At 38.7% G+C, this 21,962-nt stretch overlaps 1 long non-coding RNA gene across 1 annotated transcript; it reads right to left on the bottom strand.

The window, feature by feature from the left end:
* Positions 1-580: 580 nt before the first annotated feature.
* Positions 581-17,088, bottom strand: LOC134730577 (uncharacterized). The gene is made up of 4 exons (XR_010112388.1): positions 16,805-17,088; positions 16,032-16,257; positions 10,821-10,938; positions 581-1,130 (listed from the first exon to the last, which is right to left on the bottom strand). It is a non-coding gene; the product is annotated as an uncharacterized LOC134730577 (long non-coding RNA).
* Positions 17,089-21,962: the final 4,874 nt, after the last annotated feature.

The following is a 21,962-nucleotide window of genomic DNA, read 5'->3' on the forward strand; positions in this document are numbered from 1 at the left end:
CCGTGTTAGCCAGGATGGTCTCGATCTCCTGACCTCGTGATCCGCCCGCCTCGGCCTCCCAAAGTGCTGCGATTACAGGCGTGAGCCACCGCGCCCGGCCCAGCTGCTGCTTTTTTAAAAAACCCTGGCCATTTGGGAGGTTTCCTCTTTTCCTGCATAATTTATTAGTCAACCAAATATTTGGACAGAGAATATACTCAGACTTTATGGCTTCTCTGTGACTTACTTGCTTCTAAGGATGCCTCCTCAATTCTACCTTCTTTGCCAACCTTGGACTCTGTTCTCTTACCCATCAAGCCTGCAAGGCTTTAGCTTTCTGCTACCTGAGCTGCACATTCTTGGAGAATAAATACACTCAGCTGAAAAGCAGAAAACTCATTGATCTTACTCTGGGTCATTCTATTTTTTGAAAGTAAATTTCTCTCTGGTTTCTGCCTGCTTTTTTACTATGTTCTTTAGGTCTCCCACATGCATGCACAGTATAGCAGGTGAATTGATCCAATGAGTTTTTAATTTCAGATATTGTATTTTTCTCTTCTAGAATGTCTAGTTGGTTCTTTGGTTATGAATTCAAATTTTCTTTTAACACACATCTTATTCTTTTTTATCAACTTTCATACATTTTTGACATATCAATCATGGTTAGTTTCAAATCATTGTCTGCTAACTCCAACATGATGTGTCTACTTCTATTTTCTGTTTTGATTTTTAAATCACCTTTTCCTGTGTTTTTGCATATCTAGCAATTTTGACTGTATTCTGTAGGATATATATAAATGAATCATAGAGGCTCCAGATGGCATCTTACTCCACCATGAGTTTCTCTTTTCTTCTGTAGATAGGGTGAGAGATTGATTACCTCAATCCAACCAGGGGTTTAGCTGGATTGGGACCACATTGTAATTTCAGTAAGCTAGGTCTTCTCTGGTTCACCCCTATTCCTTAGACATGTTCCTCCAAGGCTGTCGATTGAGACCCTAGAAGTCTTTGTCTCTTTAGTCCTGAAAGAGTACAGCACATTCTATTCTGCTCTTTGAAGATTCCAAGCTTCAAATGTGGCAGATTGTCTTGAGGTAGAATCCAGTTATGTGCTTGAAGCAGGCCCCTTCTCTCTAGCAGGATTTTGTCTCCTAAAGAATGCAGAATTATTGATTTCGTTCTACTTCTTCAAACACAGCCTCTTAGCTTCTTTCTAATAACCCCAGAATTCAACTAATGTTTCACAGGGACGCTAACCACATTTGCCGCTCTCCAAATTTCCAATCTGTCATACCAGCCTTGCACAGTTTTATTGGTTTCCCTTTTCTCCGGCAGAGTCCCACTGCATAGCTAAGCCTGATGCTCCCTCAGTGCTTAGATTCAGCAAAGGGCTCAATGAAGAAAACAGCAGGTAATTATCAACTTACTCCAGAAGGACTTCCCATTCTCTCTGGAATTTCAATTCATCTAGTCTGTGTTGCTCTCACAGCTCTTTGATGTCTAAAAAATGTGATTTTTGTAATTTATCCAGTTTTCTGATTGTTGTACAGGAGCACTATGCAGCTATGACCTACTTCCACAAGTGGAAAGCCACTTATGGGCAACATAATCAAATTGGTGTTTATTGGCTGGGCACTGTGGCTCACGCCTGTAATCCCAGCACTTTGGGAGGCCAAAGCGGGTGGATCACTTGAGGACAGAAGTTGAAGACAAGCCTGGCCAACATGGTGAATCCCTGTCTCTACTAAAAATGCAAAACTTAGCCAAGCGTGGTGGCGCATGCCTGTAATCCCAGCTACTTGGGAGGCTGAGGCACAAGAATCACTTGAGCCTAGGAGGTGCAGGTTGCACCACTGCACTCCAGCCTGGGTGACAGAGTGAGGCTCTGTCTCAAAAGAAAAAAAAAAAAAAAGCCCAAATTGGTGTTATTGCAGCCAGGCATGGTGGCTCATGCCTGTAATCCCAGCACTTTGGAAGGCCAGGGAAGGCAGATTGCCTGCCTGGGCAATATGGCAAAACCCGATCTCTACAAAAAAATACAAAAATTAGCCCAGCATGGTGGTATCTGCCTATAGTCTCAGCTACTCAGGAGATTTAGGTGGGAGGATTGCTTGAGCCCAGGAGGTGGAGGTTACACTGAGTCGAGATATTGCCACTGCTCTCCAGCCTGGGTGACAGAGCCAGATCCTGTCTCCAAAAAAAAAAAAAAAAAGATATTTTTTTAAAGGAAAAACATTGGTGTTTATTGCAGTGACACAAAAACTGATCTTGATATTAGATCATACTAGCTATTTGACTCTAGATAATTCACTTAATATCTCTTAGGGATAATAGTGGCTACTTCTCTGGGTTCTTATATAGGTCAGGTGAAATAATATTTATATAAAGCACTTTCAAGATGCAAAGTGCTTTACATAAAAAGCAGTCCTTTCATTCATTCAAAGTCACTTATTGAATACTTAATATATGCTAGACACTTTACTAGGAGGTGGGTGGGAGAAATGAATAAGATTGGAAAACATGGTCTCACAAGAAGCTCGTAACTCTAGCAGGGAAGAATAATACATAATTAAATAACAGCATTATGTTTTTACTATTGTAGATGTAGGTATAAGGTAAAATGGCACCATAGAGAAAGGAGTAACTCAGTATACTCTGATAGCGAAGAGAAATTATAGGACACTTCCCAGAGAAAGTGAGGATTTAGCCAAATCTTAGGGACTTCCAAGTGAAAATTAATTCATTGTTGTAGAGACTACCTGTTGTCTACCTGAATCCATTCTCTATCTGTTCCATAGAAGACAGTCATAGTTGGTTAAATAGCTATGCAGCTAGAGAATATAATCTCATCCTGCCTTGTACCTAGGTATGATATGGCCATATCAAAGTTCTCACTTAGATGAAAATAAGTAAAATTTGCCATGTATGGATCCTGGCCTTAAAACTATTTTATATATATATATATATATATATATATATATATGATAGTTTTAAGTTTTAAACTATGTAAATACACACACACACACACACACACACACACACACATTCTCCATGCTGCTTCTCTCTTTAAGAGCTAGAGTATAGGCAGTCTTATTCTTAACTTCGCCATGCAGACAAGGATAGCAACCTAGGAGATAGCTGAGCAGCAAGATGAAAGAAACTCCAGTCCCTAAAAGGTCATGTGCGTCAGAGACATCCTACTAACTCTGACTGCTCACCTCTAAACTGTTTCATGAGAGAAAAGTAACTCCTGTTTTTTTTAAGCCACTCTATTTTGGTAACTTTTTGTTACAGTATCTCATCTGTACCTAATTGCCCTAAATAAATACTTACAAAAAAAATCAGAAAAAAGATGAACAACTCAAATGGAAAATGGGTGAAGGCCATGAACAATTTATGTAGATGGCCAATAAACATATGGAAACAAATGTTCAAACTTACGATTAAAGAAGTACAAATGAAAATAAGATGTCTTTTTACCTATCAAATGATTATATGTACATAATACAACCTAGCAATTCACTTCAAAGGGTATTTATTTTAGAATATGGGAATATGTTTAGAGTTACTATAATTTATATAAGTCAGAATTCAGAAATAACTTATATTCTCAATACCAGGTTACTGAGTTAAATAAATTATTGTATAGTGGAATGATATTCCATCATTAAAAAATAATTTGGTATAGGCCCAAATAAGAGTAATCCCAGCTGACTGGACAGTCATGTTTGAATGACTATATTTGTAGACCCAGATTCTAGATACAGAAATACACTTTAAGAGATTGGGCCCAACGCAAGGATCAAAAAAATAATTGTCATTCTTTTCCAAAATCTTATTAGAGGGAAAAAACGTCCCTAGAAGTTATGACTGTAACCTGGCAACTAAAAAATTACATGATTTGTGCAGGCCCCTGCCTGAGAAATTATTCCATGAACTGAAGTTTAACTGAGGTGGTTATGATTCATCACAGAGGACCCATAATAAACACATAGTGAGTATTTTTCCGAGGCTTTTCATAACCATGAATCAATGACATAAGTTCTGGAATTTAACTTTGAATGTGGTTCAAATTCTAGAGGACAAGAAGTGTAAGTGAACTTTGTAGCGCCCTTGGTGTTGTGTTGGTTTGTTTTCTCATGCTCATCAATAATCCACAGAAAGAAAAATAACAAATCTCACTTTGCTGTTGTGTTGAGTTGTTGCCTCTTATAAAGTCATTACCCAAAAGTAAATGGAGAATATAAGATAATTGGTCTAAATTTATTTTAAACTGTTATTTTTTATAAGGCCAAACCAAATGTGATGAAAATGATAAGATTTTAAAACAATTAAATGAAATATGGAAATGGGAAGACCATCTTACTTCGGTTTCAGAACATCCTAGTAAAATGGCTAAGTATGTAGAGGCATGTTTATTGTGGTTGCATTGAAAGGCTTTGCCTACTAAAGAGTGTTTGATTATTCAAAATATCTCAAAATATATAGTTTACAGAAAGATTCGGAGAACTATGAACTGTGGAGGGAATAAAACCTTTTTTTTAAAGCCACATAATGCAACCACCAATGAAACAACAATCTACTTCACAGCAAAGTGGAAAAACATCTGAAAGAACATTTTCAAACTCAGTGGGGTGACAGTGCACTGTGAAAAATTCCTCCAGTGAAATTTCTAACATTGTTTAAGAATGCTTTGTGTTGGCCAAGCATGGTGGCTTACGACTGTAATCCCAGTAGTTTGGGAGGCCAAGGCGGGAGGATCATTTGAGACCAGGAGTTCAAGACCAGCCTAGGCAACATAGTGAAACCCTGTCTCTAATAGCTGGGTGTGGTGGCATGCACCTATAGTCTCAGCTACGTGGGAGGCTGAGGTGGGAGGATCACTTCACCCCAGGAGGTAGAGGCTGCAGTGAGCCCCATGATTGTGCCACTGCACACCAATTTGGGTGGCAGAGTGAGACCCTGTCTCAAAAAAAAAACCCACAAAAAACAGAATACTATGCCTTCATATTGCACAATAACGTAATTTATACTTCCAGAAAGACAGCATTTATTATTAGAAACAGCAAATGGCAATCATCATTAATTTGTTTTACTATTATTTTACAAGAAAATATTTAAATATGTATAGCTATTTTCTTATGTTGAAAAATATTTAAAATATTTTAATAGCAAATAATCAACATTAATATTTGTTCTCAGTTCATACTGAGATATTATGTAAGAAAAATATTAATGGCATTGATTACGATATTATTAATAAGCTAATATATGCTATTAGATAAATAACTATTAAAAATTAAAACCGTTATGCTTCTGACAAGATAAAGTACATCTATGAAATATTGGGGTTTTATATTCATATAGAATGTTGCTGTTGAAACTAGCTTCACAGAGTTTATGAACTCAAGAATATTTTTTATTTCTCTGATTTTTGCCAGAATCAACGTGACATGAACGTGTACATTGTATCTCTGTGAAAGAAAAGAGGTGCATATTACTTTGCAGATACTTAAGTTGAAATGTTTATGGAATTAGCAAATTTAGACTCACCTTTTTTACTGCATGCAGATTTCTAATATCTCTAGTTCTGTGTCTTTCAAGTTTTATTTGAATAAATTCATTCTTTCTAGTTTTTGCTTTTAAAAATTATTTTATGGAAGTTCATTTATCTACATTAGAGGATCGTCACAGTATATTAAGGGGAAATGGCAGGCTATGAGCTTATTTTGTGCAAATATAATATAAGGATAGAAAAAAGTCTATAGCGGATACTGGTTGCACAGTAAGGACCACTTGAGGAGCTTTTTTTTTTTTTTTTTGAGATGGAGTCTCACTCTGTCACCCAGGCTGGAGTGCAGTGGCACGATCTTAGCTCACTGCATCCTCTGCCTCCCGGGTTCAAGCGATTCTCCTGCCTCAGCCTCCTGAGTAGCTGGGACTACAGGTGCGTGCCACCATGCCTGGCTAATTTTTTGTATTTTTAGTAGAGATGGGGTTTCACCATGTTAGCCAGGATGGTCTCAATCTCCTGACCTTGTGATCCACCCGCCTTGGCTAAACATCCAATGACCAAACCCTACCTCAGCCTGATTAAGTCAGAATCTCTGAGTGGGTGTCCTAGACATCTGCTTCAATAGCTCCCCAGGTCAGCTAAGGCTGAGAACTACTGATTTAGAAGCATGCACATAGCCTCCCTCAACACACACACACAGTACATCTACCTGTAATGTGGATCACAGGAAGTTTTATATTCTTCTTTTGGCTTATCTGCTTTGTCTACAGTAAACATGTATATTTTCCTAAAATACACATGTACTTGAATGCACGTAGATGGAAGGGAGGGAGAGAAGGTGAAAGGAAAGATTTTTAAATTAATTTTAAAAATTTTTTTGTAGAGACAGGGGTCTCACTATGTTGCCCAGGATGGTCTGAGACTCCTGGCCTTGGAAAATGCTTCCACCTCAGCATCCCAAAGTGCTGGGATTACAGATATGAGCCCCTGCACCTGGCCAATTAAAAAAAAAAACTGTTTTAAACAAATGAACCCCGCGTCAACACAGCAAGGATGCAAGACAACAGTGGGGGAAACACTCATGGTGTCTTTCTGCCGTCCTCACAGGTCGCTGAAAAAAGCTTCAGGAGCAGAAGAGTGAGTCAGAAGGAGCTCACATCTGCTGAGTTTCTGTCATGTGTCATTGCTTAATTTTTCACTGCCTTTAATTCCCACACCTACCTCACAGGGTTGATAGATGATTATTCTCTTATAGATGGGGAAATGGGCTCTCAGACAGATGAAGTCACTTGCTGAGTCGCATGGCAAGCACTCTGACATACGAACATTGTCTGAGCCAAAGTCACTACCTGACTCCTAAAACTCACCTTCTGTGGTGAGGAGGAGTGGTGGCTGGCACCAGGGCTCTTTCCTTTTGTGTAACTAACAGAAAGCTGTTAATCTTTCTTGTTTTTTTTTTTTTTTCACTTTCCTGGAAAATTTATACTTCATTAAAGCTTTCTAGATGCCACTTATTCTACTCAAGACCACCTTCTGCTGCTTATTTTTAGATGACTACAGATTCTTCATTCACTATGGAAGCTTCACAAATCACTTTGTCAGACAAATTGTTTGACCTTCCACTGGAGAGCAGTTGTTACCACTTTCTAATAATGGCCCATAAACATATTTTTTAAAACCACCCGGATTCCTTTGAAAACATGGCCAGGACAAAGTCTTGTCACTTGTGTCTAAATGCACAGTAATTTTGCTGTCAGTCAGCATGATTTGACAGCTGACAGCAGTTGATGATAAACAACAAAAGAAAAGGAGGGTCTAAGTGGCAAAAGCTACAGAAGCCAGACAGAATCAAGCAAGAAGAAGATATATTTTAGAAACAACAGCTCTAATAACTCTAATAAGTAAATTAACCATTTAAAATAGTATGTCAATCAAGTTTTTTAAATAAATGAAGCTGTGGAGCCCAGCCTTCTTTTTCACATGCTTTTTTTTTTTTTTTTTTTTTAAAGAAAACCAGTTTTGCTCTGTCACCCAGGCTGTAGTATAGTGGTGTGATTACAGCTCACGGCAGCTTTGACCTCCCAGGCTCAAGTAATCCTCCTGCCTCAGCCTCCCAAGCAGCTGGGACTACAGGTGTGCACCACTACAGCTGCCTAATTTTTAAAATTTTATATAGAAATGGATTCTTGCTCTGTTGCCCAGGCTGGTCTTGAACTCCTGGCCTCAAGTGATCCTCCCACTTTGGCCTCCCCAAGTGCTGGGATTACCAGCATGAGCTACCATGTCCAGCTTCACATGTTTATTAATGCCGATGCTGTATATCTACATTTCAGTAATATATATTTTTGATTAAAGGAAACATTTTAAGTTAAAAGGATCAGCCTGAGCAACATAGCAAGATTCTACTAAAATATATATATATCTAAAAACTAGCCAGGTGTGGTGTCTGTGGTCCAAGATACTCAGGAGGCTGAGTTGGGAGGATCACTTGAGCCCCGAGTTTGAGGCTGCAGTGAGCTATGACTGTGTCACTGCACTCCAGCCTGGGCAACAGAGCAAAACCCTGTCTCAAATAAAGGGAGTGGGGGAAGCATTCTGATTTCTTCCTGACCTTGTTCTTTATCATCTCCCTCAAGTTCACATTATTTATTGGTTGGTGGTCCCAAATAACTTTAGAACAGCATAGTGGAACCCCAAATAACTCCAAAGGCAGACTGGCTTATTTGTTCACAGAATTTCAAATATCTAAGATGGTGCCCTTGACCAATTGCTTTTCCCTCTGATCACATTTGACCTCTGTCTTCTCAGACACTTTTATTGCACATGATGGTATAAAAAAGAGAACATAAGCTCTGGAGTTGGGCTGTTCTGGATTTGAATCCTGGTGATGCAAGTTATTGGTTATAGGAGCTTGACAATAATTGTTTTATTTCTCTAAGCCTTAGTTTCTGCATTGTCAAAGTTGAAAGAAAACTTTTTCCATGCACTCCTTAGAAAAATGTCAGACTAAACACGCCAAGTGCCTAGCCCAGTGCTTGGTACAGGGTAGGCACTTAAAAAATGTTAGTTTACATCCCACGCCTGATTAACTTTAATGTTGCTCCCATCCTACTTCCATCTTCAGCATATTATCATTATGACAGTGGTTCTCTCTGAATGTTATGCTACATCCTCCAAGAGACTACATGCTCATTGGAAATGAAGACAATGCCCAGTCTTTTATAAAGATCTTGTAAGCCCTGGCTCCAATGATGGACAGTAACTGATATGCATGGCTAACCCAAACTTGTAGCCCAGTGTAATCTGGGTATATGGCTAGGCTAGGGCTTGTCATATCAACTAGCTATTAATATACTCTGTTCAGAAAACCTGGCAATGGCTGTTACATTTTTTAGTTCTAGCAAGATATTTTCCAATATGCAGTAAAAACACAGATTTTTTAAAAACTATTCAAATCAATACACACTAGGCAGGATCATTTGAAAGTGTGCTCTCTGCAAAGACAGCAAGTCAATATTTTAAGGAGGGTATTGATTTTTTATTTGTAAACACATGAGCCCAGGCTACTCTACAGGACAATGCTGTGGGCCTGTTCAGAGATGAGACCACATCATTAAAAAAACGAAACAACAACCAAAAAGCTTTGATGCGCTCTTGAACAGGATCCACGGCAAATACACCTTCAAGTAAATTGCCCCGAGTCTCAAAGTGTTCCAGATGCAACATGTTATTTTACAGTCTTGGACATAGTTTCCAAACTATCTATCAACTGAAAATGATTCACTGATCTATGATATAAAGTTCTGTGTGCCTTGAGGGAAAAGATCAGGACTTTTTGAAATCTCATCTACCTTTGTAGATCAGAGCATATAGTACCATGAATTAAGTAGGTGTTAAATAACTGTGGGTTGGATTGAACTTATTAATCAGGGGTGATATGTTTGTTGGCAGAAATAATTAGTGAAATACTTTATTTTTATATTTTAATTTAAAAAGTGATGCTCACAATCTTACTGCAGCTGAGATTTTTCAAGGCTGGGGTACTTTCCATAAGTTATAGAGCTTGCTAATTATGTTTGGAGGTTTGAATATAGTTGCACATATTTAGAGTCAAATTCCTTCTATTAATAAATATTCTTGCCTGTGAGTATTTCTCCTTCAAATTCTGTCTTCTTCAGTTTCAAACAGTTTAAAACATAAACGGGCTTAAATCAAACTACAAAATGTGACTTCTAAGCCAACAATTGAGAAAGACCATCTTTTCTATTTCTACAAAAAAATAATGAGATGATTGAACATCATTCCAAATGAGAGTCATCACCTGTCCTAAAGATTGCTTTAAATAAACATCTCATTCAGTGAACTGATAAAGTGGTAAATTAGATACATTGCTAATTACTATGTTGTCCTGTAGCTGTAAGTAAAAGCCAAGAGGCTGGGTGCAAAGTGGCTCACACCTGTAAATTCTAGCACTTTGGGAGACCAAGGCAGGAGGATCGCTTGAGCCCAGGAGTTCAACCTAGAGTGAGGGACCAATTACTTCCTATTGAAAAGGCAAACATGTATTATAAAAAGCTTTGATATTTGGCCAGGCACAGTGGTTCATGCCTGTAATCCTAGCACTTTGGTAGGCCAAGGTGGGTGGATCACCTGAGGTCAGGAGTTTGAGACCAGCCTGGCCAACATAACAAAACCCTATCTCTACTAAAAATACAAAAAAGTAGCCAGACATGGTGGCAGGCACCTGCAATCACAGCTACTCAGGAGGCTGAGGCATGAGAATCGCTTGAACCCAGGAGTCGGAGATTGCAGCGAGCCGAGATGGTGCCACTGCACTCCAGCCTGGGGGATAGAGCGAGACTCTGAAAAAAAAAAAAAAAGCTGTGATATTCAATGCCAATGAAGCTTCAGTAAGATCGGTGCTCTGAGGCACTGCTGACGGCAACAGAAAAAGATACTTTCCTGGAAAGAATTTAGGAAGCCACAAAAAAGTTCCTAGCCTCTGATCCAACTTCTGGGATTTCATCTTAAGAAATTTGTCCAAAGAGGAATAAAAGCCATGTGCATGAACATGTCCATTGCAGCACAATTTATACTGATAGGAAATGAGAAGCAACAATATGGCAATGTTTAAGGAAGTTACAGTGTATCTACTCGATGGAATTTTAATTTCAAGAACAATTATCGGCCCCTGTAATCTCAGCACTTTGGGAGGCCAAGGGGGGTGGATCATTTGAGGTCAGGAGTTCGAGACCACCCTGGCCAACATGATGGAACTCTGTCTCTACTAAAAGTACAAAAATTAGGTGGGCGTGGTTGTGCTCACCTGTGGTCCAAGCTACTCAGGAGGCTGAGGTAGGAGGATTGCTTGAACCCAGGAGGCAGAGGTTGCAATGAGCTGAGATCATGCCACTATGCTCCAGCCTGTGTGACAGAGCAAGACTCTGTTTCAAAAAGAAAAAGAACAATTATCAAATCAATTGCAATATAAAAACATGCTTGGAAAATGTCAAACTAACAAATGAAAATTGTTAAATACAAAGGTATGTGTTGTGTTATAGCAACAGCTATGTAATCAATGAATATAATTCAGAAAGATTAGCCAAGGATACACCAGAAGTGATGGCAGTTGCTTTGTTAGAAATATAGCAGTATAGGAGTATAGGTAATTTAAAAGTATTTCTATTTCCCAAATATACCCTACTATGATTATATTTAATAAGTTTAAAATACTACATAAGGCCTTCAGAGAAGGAAATTAAATATCTTTTCCTATTTATTTTTCCAGTGAGCAATAAACTTAACTTTCAGTGAAGTCTTCCTTAAACACAACTTGCATTTCTCCTGCTTTGGCTTAAGCATATTTTATCTTGCTCTGTTGTAAGGATAAACATTTCCATCCTCTCTATTTGTTATTTTGGCTAAGGACACCACATTTCCATGTTAGAATTTCTTCAGTTTTTTTCTATTGCCTTGAGATTGCATGCAGGTATGTTTAGAACTGAGGATTTTAATTATAAATATGCATATATTTAACCTAATAAAGGACTTTCTTTTTGGAGGCATGTTTGACAATTGGCTGGTTAATATACAATTGGCTGGTTAATAATGCAATCTGATGGTGTACTTATAACTCTAAAATTCTATGGTACTTTCTAGACTGTTCTTGAAAGGCTTATCATTTTAAGTAAGAAATCACAGAAATAGGCCAGGTGCAGTGGCTCATACCTGTAATCTCAGCACTTCGAGAGGCCAAGATGGAAAGATCACTTGAGGCCAGAAGTTCAAGACCAGACTGGGCAACATAGTGAGATCTCATCGCTACAAAAATTAAGCAAAGTTAGCTGGGTGTGGAGGCACACACCCGTGGTCCCAGCTACTCAGGAGGCTGAGGTGGGAGGATCATTCGAGCCCTGGAGTTCAAGGCTGAAGTGAGCTCAGATTGCGCCATTGCACTCTAGCCTGGGCATCAGAGTGAGATCCTGTTTCAAAAAAAAAAAGAAAGAAAGAAAGAAAAAGAAAAAAGAAGAAATCATGACCGGGCGCAGTGGCTCACGCCTGTAATCCCAGCGCTTTGGGAGGCTGAGGCGGGCAGATCACCTGAGGTCAGGAGTTTGAGACTAGCCTGGCCAACATGGCGAAACCCTGTCTCTACTAAAAATACAAAAATTAGCCAGGCGTGGTGGTGTGCACCTGTAGTCCCAGCTACTTGGGAGGCTGAGGCAGGAGAATCACTTGAACCCAGGAAGTGAAGATTGCAGTGGGCCGAGATCATACCACTGCAGCCCAGCCCAGGCAGCAGAGCAAAACTCTGTCTAAAAAAAAAAATCACACAGATACATCATTTAAGATTAAAGCAGGGATGTGGGCTTTCTTGTATGTGAGAGCTCTTCTCACCCTCAAACTAAGTAAATTGGTATTATTCAGCTTTCCTCATGTGATTAAAAAAAATCAAACTTTATGGTTGTACACTGAAACTTCTCCAGGTTCCCTCTTTTCTTTTGAGTTGTGGAAACTTGAACTGTATTTACGCAAAAATAAAATATCCAAGATCATATTCTTTTGGGGCGAATTCTGATGGTGGTATTTGCTATTGCTGTCTTTGGATATCTCTTTAGTTCTGCAGAAAACTTACCTACTAATAATGGTTAATAATGTGTGCCTCAGCAGCAACAGATGCAATAAGATTATAGTTAAGAACCTGGGTTCAAGTACTAGCTCTTTCATTTACTAGTTGTGTTCCCATTGTTGAACAAATAAATAAAACAATAAACTTATATTTCCTATTACTTGTTAATAAAAGTGAATCAGAACACCTAATGAGAATAAATGTTTTTAAAAGATGATGAGGAAGCTTTAAAAAAATAAATTTTGCTGCACTCTAAGATGTAAAATATATGTAATTATATGTGCATGTTAGTGTGCGGATATCCAGGACATTGATACTAAGGTGATGGTTATGCAATTGATTGACACTGAAATATGTTTGTTCAGTGCCACTAAGGAGCCAGCCTCAGATCTTAAACATCTCAACAATTACTATGAGTCCATGGGGGCCATACAAGTTGTAGGCTTCTTATCACATTTGTCTTAAATAGTATTTTTTAAATTACAAGAACCCTTAGCCCAGATAATCCATGTTGTCATACAGTGAATAGATATCAGATGTGTTGACATGTTGATTCTCTCAGCCCACAGGGCAGCCAGGCAGGGCCTGGGGATGTGCTCGATCCCCTGGGAAGACCTCCTTCAGTTGAGAGCTACCTTATCTGTTTATGCTGATGTGCTGAACAAATATAATCATTTTCTATATGTGCATGTGATAGACTCTGGTCTCACTGAAGATCACGTCTACATTCAAGTAATATACTTCGATTTGTCTTGACTTTTCACACTAGTTCTCATTCTAGCCCTTCCTATTTTGTTTAAATTATTTATGTTTTTCTCACAGACAGTGCTGCTTTTTCAAATGTGGGATGTCCAAGGACTGGAGCATCTGTTAGTGAGCAGCAAGGTTCCTGGCAATGTCTGTATGTGCTTGGAGGCATCATTAAAATGTCCCCGGAACTGTGACTTAGAGCTGGATAAGACAAGAGGGATATGTGGAATCTAACCAGGTCTCAATTAGGAGATATGAAAAGAATTTTAGAAAAAAAAAATTAATCTTAAATTATTTTAATATAATCAAATAATAAAACAATCTAGAATGAGTTGCCGAATTAATCCAGCCTTGACACTTACGTAACATGTTACTTGGTTACATGGAGGGCGTGGGCTTGGAAACTTCCACATGCCCATCATGGCTGAGAGGGAAATTGTCTTAGATGCCTCAGCTTAAGCTCCTTACCAAAATCTCTGGTATGATAGTGGGAAGACTGAATTTTTTTTTCTTGAAAGTGAATTAGTCCTAAAAAGAGCTAGAATTTAGTAGAGGAATGCTTTTTTAAAAGCAAAAAAATAGTTCTAATATTTCAGGTTTTGTTTGTGGATAAACTGTGACTAATGTGGTAGCTTTAAGTAATGTAATGTTTAAGAAATTCTGAATATATTAATTATTCAATAGATTAGCCAAATGGCCCTGAATTTAAAATGTGAAACATCACCATTGATCCAGACTTCTCTTAGTTTGAAAGCCTTAAGACAATTTTACGTAATTTATAAGGATTCAGCATAAATACAAGATTATTAGGTTTATTATGCTTATTTAAATACCCAGGAAGGTTTCTTTGTAAGTCAGAAAACTAAAGAACTTAAAAAATTTGAAAATAATAAATGTATAAGTTGCTTAAAATATTTAACAAAGTTTGCAAATCGGACTAAGCAATAATCAAAGGCCACCTTGAAAGTGAATTTTATAATATTACCTTATTTATAAATTGAATTTTTAAATGTATAAAATGAACTTAAATGTAAGGGGAAACTGGGCTTTTGCATTTGTTACTTAAATCAATCAAATGTTAATTTTAAAAGCCAAAGTGAGCCCTGAATAATTTGGAAGAGTGTTTAGAGATGCCAAAAACTCCTGTTGATCAAAAGATATCACATCGAAAGGGTAATTAAAACATTTATTCCAAAAGGAAAATTTGTGGTATCCATTTTGTTAAAAATGATAAATTATAATGTTTTATACAAAATAAATAAATCTTATCATTGCCTCCTTGTGACGAAATTAGTGTTTTTATCATTAAAAATGAATTTGTTAGATTCGCAGTCTCATTGATCTCTCAGGATTTAGAAATAATTATTTTTTGCTGAATTAAAGATAGCTCTATTTTTCAATTGTTATTAGCTTCAAAAAGAGTAGCAAATTCACAGGAGGGAAAGTTTAAGCTCATTTCGGATAAAAATTGGGATCTTAAGTTTAAGCATGAAGGACATCCACTCTCCCTTGCTTATTTCAGTCTCTCTCTCAGACACATTTAGAAGCAGAAGAGTTATGTATAGTTAAGTTCAGCCTCCCCTGTTTTCAGTGAGAAAACCCAGGCTAAGAAATGTTACATAATTTAAGTAAAAATATATGGTGAGAGGTACAATATGGTGTGGTTGATAGTTGACAGGATTTGGCGTCATAAACCCTGTTGGGTTTTTTGTTTGTTTAAGATTTTTGTTGTTGTTGTTGTTGTTGTTGCTGGGCGCAGTGGCTCACACCTGTAATCCTAGAACTTCGGGAGGCCAAGGTGGGCAGATCACCTGATGTCAGGAGTTCAAGACCAGCCTTACCAACATGGTGAAACCCCGTCTCTACTAAAAATACATACATTAGCTGGGCATGGTGGCGTGCAACTGTAGTCCCAGCTACTTGGGAGGCTGAGCCACGAGAATCGCTTGAACCCAGGAGAATTCCTTGAACCCAGGAGGCGGAGGTTGTGGTGAGCCAAGATTGTGCCACTGCACTCCAGCCTGGGCAACAGAATGAGACTCTGGCTCAAAAATTACCATGTGTTTGTTTCCTAATAATAAACATTTATTGAATTCTTTAAATATTTCAATATGCTTTATATGTATTTATTTCCCTTAAACACCAGAGCAACCTAGTGAACTAAGTGATATCCCCATTTTATAGATGGGAAAACTGAGACTCAAAGTGATTAAGATAATGAGAGGATCACATGAGCCCAGGAGTTTGAGGCTGCAGGGAGTTGTGACAGTGCCACTGTACTCCAGCCTGGGTGAGAGTGAGACCCTTCTAAAAAAGTTTTTTTTTTTTAATATTCAGAAGATCTGATTTTAAAACTTGCCTTTATTACGTGTCTGTTGCCTTGTGACTCTAGGATGTCTTCCTACCAAGACCTTACCCTAGGTTAGCTCAGCAGGTTTTTGTGACGAGCAAACATAAACAAGTATAGGAAAACACTGTCTAAAAGTAATATATTATTCATTCACAATGGGGTGAAGCCTAGAACCCATTTATTCTGAGGAAAACACTGTCTAAAAGTAATATATTATTCATTCACTATTGGGTGAAGCCTAGAACCCATTTATTCTGACTCAATTTAATGTTATTTTGCTGACTAATTCTTAATCAAGTGTTCTTTACCTTCAAATAATTTTATTTTCCATCTGTGCCCGCTTTTGCCTATAGTGATGAATATTTATTGAGTAGGCATCTTGTTCTTGGCACCATGTAAGTATCACACACGTCAAGGTATATGAAAACTTGGCTTATGTTATCAAGAGACTTCATGGGATGATGAGAAATGCAGAAAAAAACTGAAATCCTGATCTCTTTTTTCCATCACTTCTCTGCACCTCATATTTTCCATCTATAAAATAAGTGATAATACCACCACATGAAAAATCATAGAAAGAATTTAGCACCGTAACTAGTAAAAGTGAATAAATATAAACCATATGTGATAGAATGGATGAATCCTACTAAGAACAGTTACCAGGTAACTGAAGCTAAAGAACTCTCAGAGGACTGAGGGATGTTACATTTCTGACCAAGTAGAGTAGAAACACCTTGCTAAATACTTATGTATTCACTAAAGGCCCCAGAAAAGCTGCACCTTTGGAGCAAAGCTAAAATAGGGTACTCCACACCAACCCTAACAAAGATTAAGAACAACCTTTAAGCCGGTCATGGTGATGCATGTCTGTAGTCCCAGCTACTCAGGAGGCTGAAGCAGGAGGACTACTTGAGCCCAAGAGTTGAGCCCAGCCTTGGCAATATAGCAGATCCAGTTTTTTATAAAACAAACAAACAAACAAATCATTTGAAAGAATCAGTAAGCCTGCTAGAAAAAAACTCAAAATAATATTGTTATGTTTAAAGGAAGATTACAAAGTCTAGACACTAAATGATACAACCTTCACCATGTCCATCATCTAATCCAAGATTCTAACACAGAGAAGCAAGAAAATGTGACCCAAAAACAAAACCAGCCTTTTGGCCAGAACCATCATCTTCCAGTAATTTGCCAAAATGATAAATACAAAGGCAAAAAGGAAAGGCACTGGATATATGTTCTCTAGGCCTTTGCAAAAACATGGAGTTGTTCCTTTGGCCACATATATGCTAATCTATAAGAAAGGTGATACTGTAGACATCAAGGGAAGGGGTACTGTTCAAAAAGGAATGCCCCACAGGTGTTACCATGGCAAAACTGGAAGAGTCTACAATTTTACCCAGCATGCTTTTGGCATTGTTTTAAACAAACAAGTTAAGGGCAAGATTCTTGCCAAGAGAATTAATGTGCATATTGAGCACATTAAACACTCTAAGAGCCGAGGTAGCTTCCTGAAATGTGTGAAGGAAAATGATCAGAAAAAGAAGGAAGCCAAAGAGAAAAGTACCTGGGTTCAACTGAAGCACCAGCCTGCTCCACCCAGAGAAGCACACTGTGTGAGAACCAATGGGAAAGAGCTTGAGCTGCTGGAATCTATTCCCTATGAATTCATGCATAATAGGTGTTAAAGAAATAAAATAAAAGACCTCTGGACTATTAAAAAAAAGGCCAGGCGCGGTGGCTCACGCCTGTAATCCCAGCACTTTGGGAGGCTGGGGCGGGCAGATCACAATGTCAGGAGATCAAGACCATCCTGGCTAACACAGTGAAACCCCATCTCTACTAAAAATACAAAAAATTAGCCAGGCGTGGTGGCAGGTGCCTGTAGTCTCAGCTACTTGGGAGGCTGAGGCAGGAGAATGGCGTGAACCCGGGAGATGGAGCTTGCAGTGAGCCAAGATAGCGCCACCGCACTCCAGCTTGGGTGACAGAGTGAGACTCCGTCTCAAAACAAACAAACAACAACAAAAAAATTAAACCATGTAACCAATAGAGATGTGTGTGTGTGTGTGTGTGTGTGTGTGTGTGTGCGTGTGTGTGGTGTTGTGTGTGGTTAGGCAAGCAAAAACAACAAAAAGCAAGCAAACAATAAATCTAACATTTAGGATCAAAATATTATTTGAGGGAGATGCAATGGGATGAGACAAGAAAGGCACATGTAGATAAATATAGGTTACCTATTCTGATTGTTGGGTTGGATGTTTATTATATTATTGAATGGTATTGTGAATGGATCAAGGATGATGGCATATAAACACCCAAAGGTTATGGTTAACACAATTCTGTGCATCTGAAGTGCAGGAGAACAAGGTGGGAAGTAAAAAAGAAGAGTAGAAAAGAACACAGCATTATGAAGTCTGTGGCAGAAGACAATATAACTTTCTAGAGCATAAAAAAAAAGGCCAATGTGAGCACGGCTGGAACTGGAAGACGTTATGTTAAGTGAAATAAGCCAGGAACAGAAAGTTAAACACCACATGTTCTCACACATATGTGGAAGCTAAAAAAAAAAAAAAATGTTGAGCTCATAGAAGTAAAAAGTAGGACAGAGGATACCAGAGGCTGGGGAGGGTCAAGGGAAGCGTGGGTCGGGGGCAGGATAGGGAGAGATTTGTTAAAGGACAAAATTACAGGTAGATAGGAGGAATAAGTTCTATTGTTCTATACCACTGTAGGTAATACATAGTTTCGAATAGCTAGAGGAGGAGGAGGATACAGAATGTTCCCAACCCAAGAAATGACCATTGTTTCAGATGATGGATATGCTAATTACCCTGATCTGATCACCATACATTATGTTTCAAAACAATACTATATACCCCCATGAATATGTACAATTATTATTTGTCAGTTTAAAGGTTTTTAAAAGATTAAAATTTTTTTAAAAAAGAAAAAAACCCGGCCGGGCGCGGTGGCTCACGCCTGTAATCCCAACACTATGGGAGGCCGAGGCGGGCGGATCATGAGGTCCGGAGATCCAGACCATCCTGGCTAACGCGGTGAAATCCCGTGTCTACTAAAAATACAAACAGGGCCTGTAGTCCCAGCTACTTGGGAGGCTGAGGCAGGAGAATGGCATGAACGCAGGAGGTGGAGCTTGCAGTGAGCTGAGATTGGGCCACTGCACTCCAGCCTGGGCGAGAGAGTGAGACTCCCTCTCAAAAAAAAAAAAAAAAGAAAAGAAAAGAAAGAAAGATAGAAAAAAGGCCGCCGGGTGCGGTGGCTCATGCCTGTAATCCGAGCACTTTGGGAGACCGAAGCGGGCGGATCACGAGGTCAGGAATTCAAGACCAGCCTGATCAACACAGTGAAACCCCATCTCTACTAAAAACACACAAAAAATTAGCCAGGTGTGGTGGCTGGTGCCTGTGGTCCCAGCTACTTGAGAGGCTGAGGCAGGAGAATTGCTTGAACCCAAGAGGTGGAGATTGCAGTGAACCAAGATAGTGCCACCCCACTCCAGCCTGAGCAACACAGTGAGACTCTGTCTCAGAAAAAAAAGAAAAAAAACATTTTATTTGTGCCTGACACATAGAAAATCAGCAAGATGTATCTCTCAGGGCAGACTCTCACTGACTCATCCCATAGAGGCTGTCATTCAAGCATTTATTAAATCATGATGTGAAATGCAACAGTCATAAATTCTGGAATGTTTAACCCATTTAGCATGGGGGAGGGTAGAAAAGTCACATAGTAGCACTCAATAAATGTTAGTTCACATCCCCTTTATAACTGTAAAGTTCTGCAAAGGCAGTACTAGTGTTTATTTTCATATGGAGAAATAAAATAGAACAAGCATGATATCATGAAAACAACACTTAAAATGAGAGTTCTAGCTTTGCCAATAACTAGCTGTATGATATTAGGAAAATTATTCTCACTGGACTCCATCTGTAGTAACTGGAGTTTGGTATATTAGAAATTTCCAAGTGAGTTCCACAAAACACTAATGTCTTTTAGGATGTTAATAGGAGCTAAATGAGAAAGAATCTGTGATCAAGTCCTATTTGTAAGTGGACTGAATGTTTGTGTCCCCTCAGATTCATATTTTGAAGCCTTCACCTCCTGTGTGGCTGTATTCGGAGATGGGGCCTCTAAGGAAGTATTTAAGGTTGAATTAGGTCATAAGGGTGCAGAACTGATCCAATTGGATTAGTGTCATTAATAGAAGAGACATAAGAAGAGCACCTCTCACTCTCTCCAATATCATCCTCCAAGGAAAGACCCTGTGAAGACGAAACAAGAAGGCAGGTATGTGCAAGCCAGGAAGAGAGCCTTCACTGGAAACCTAACAAGTCAGCACCTTGATCTTGAACTTCCAGCCTCCAGACTGTAAGAAAATTAATTTTTCTTGTTTAAGACCCTAGCCCATGATACTTTTTTATGGCAGCCCAAGCTGCCAAATACGGTTTTATGTATAACCCTTCTCAAAGATTTCTAATACTCGGAGAAGTTCTTTTTTTTTTTTTTTTTTTTTTTGAGACGGAGTCTCACTGTCGCCCAGGCTGGAGTGCAGTGGCGCAATCTCGGCTCACTGCAAGCTCCGCCTCCCGGGTTCACGCCATTCTCCTGCCTCAATACTCTGAGAAGTTCTACAGTGAAAAAAGAAAGAAAGAAAGAAAGAAAACAAGGGAAATATATCTAATGTACTGTTTCTGAAACTTATTTGTCTATTAAACACTTTTTAAAAATCATCTTTTGAAACAGGGCTTGGGAAACACTAGCCAGGATTTTTCAGGTCTTTGTCAGTTCTGAAACTAGGATTCCTTCTAAAACCTATATGATGTAACTGATAAAGTTAGATTTAAACATGAGTGAGACTCCACTTATAAACTAGGTTATAACAAGGAAATTCAAAGGATATTGTAAATGCAGAGGCAGCACAGTGAATGAAGTAAACACTTGAAAAACAGCATCATAGGTCATGCGTGGTGGCTCATGCCTGTAATCCCAACACTTTGGGAGGCTGAGTTGGGCAGATCACCTGAGGTCAGGAGTTCGAGACCAGCCTGCCCAACATGGTGAAACCCCGTCTCTATTAAAAATACAAAACTTAGCCGGGTGTGGTGGCAGACACCTGTAATTCCAGCTACTCGGGAGATTGAGACAGAAGAATTGCTTGAACCCAGGAGGTGGAGGTTGCAATGAGCCAAGATCGCACCACTTCACTCCAGCCTGGGAAACAGAGCTCCATCTCAAGAAAAAAAGAAGGAAGGAAGGAAGGAAGGAGAGAGAGAGAGAGAAAGAAAGAAAGAAGAGAAAAGAAAGAAAGAAAGAAAAGAAAAGACAGAAAGAAAGAAAAGAAAGAAAGAAATGAAAGAAAGAAAGAAAGAAAGAAAGAAAGAAAGATACCATCACTGCTTTGTGTGGAGACAGCTTCTGTGTTCTTTCAGGACAACTTGAGAAGTTTTACCAACAAAAACTCTCCTGGGATCTCCATTTGTTCATTCCATAAACATTGAGTGCTTATGGTGTGTCAGGGACTGTTCTAAACACTAGCATGATAGATGGCATCATGAGACACCAATGTGTGTCAGAAGAGAGCTCTCATTGCAAACACTAATTTGTACAGATTTTTAATTGCAGCATGAGCAAAAGTAGCTAGCAACTCTGCTAGTTACCAGCAGATGGCAGTAGCAGTCATTTCTTTACTGGCATTTTAGATTGGGAATGTGTAGAAGCACCACAACCTATCATCAGAACTACTCTGTGGTGTCAATGTGTGACTTAGGGACAGTTATCTAACCCGTCTGGAGTGAAGCTTCCCTATTTAAATACTAGAGATAATAAAAGCACCTACCTCTTAAGTTGTCTTGAGAGTTACATGAGATAAAACACTTGAAGTGCCTTATCTTCAACATGAAGGAAGGGTTAATAAACGCTAGTTATTACTTAGTATGGTTGATACTGTTTTTTTGCCATTTGACAAAATGTCAATTATCCAAAAGAGGAAGAGAAGCAGATGGCTAAAAGTTGTATTGCTTCATAGAGCAATAACAATATCAGCAATAAAGGAAAAGAAAATCTAAATATCTAAAAAGATAACAAAGGGTGCAATACAATCTTAAGGTAATCACTAGAAAGAAAGCAAAAATCTGAGCAGGTTTTTAAATTACTACTTTTCCAACAGGTCACTTTTAAAGTATTTTGACTGTCTGATAACTCCCTACCTGCGCTAA

The sequence above is a fragment of the Pan paniscus genome, chromosome 5, assembly GCF_029289425.2.
Source record: "Pan paniscus chromosome 5, NHGRI_mPanPan1-v2.0_pri, whole genome shotgun sequence".
Classification (NCBI taxonomy): Eukaryota; Metazoa; Chordata; class Mammalia; order Primates; family Hominidae; genus Pan; species Pan paniscus.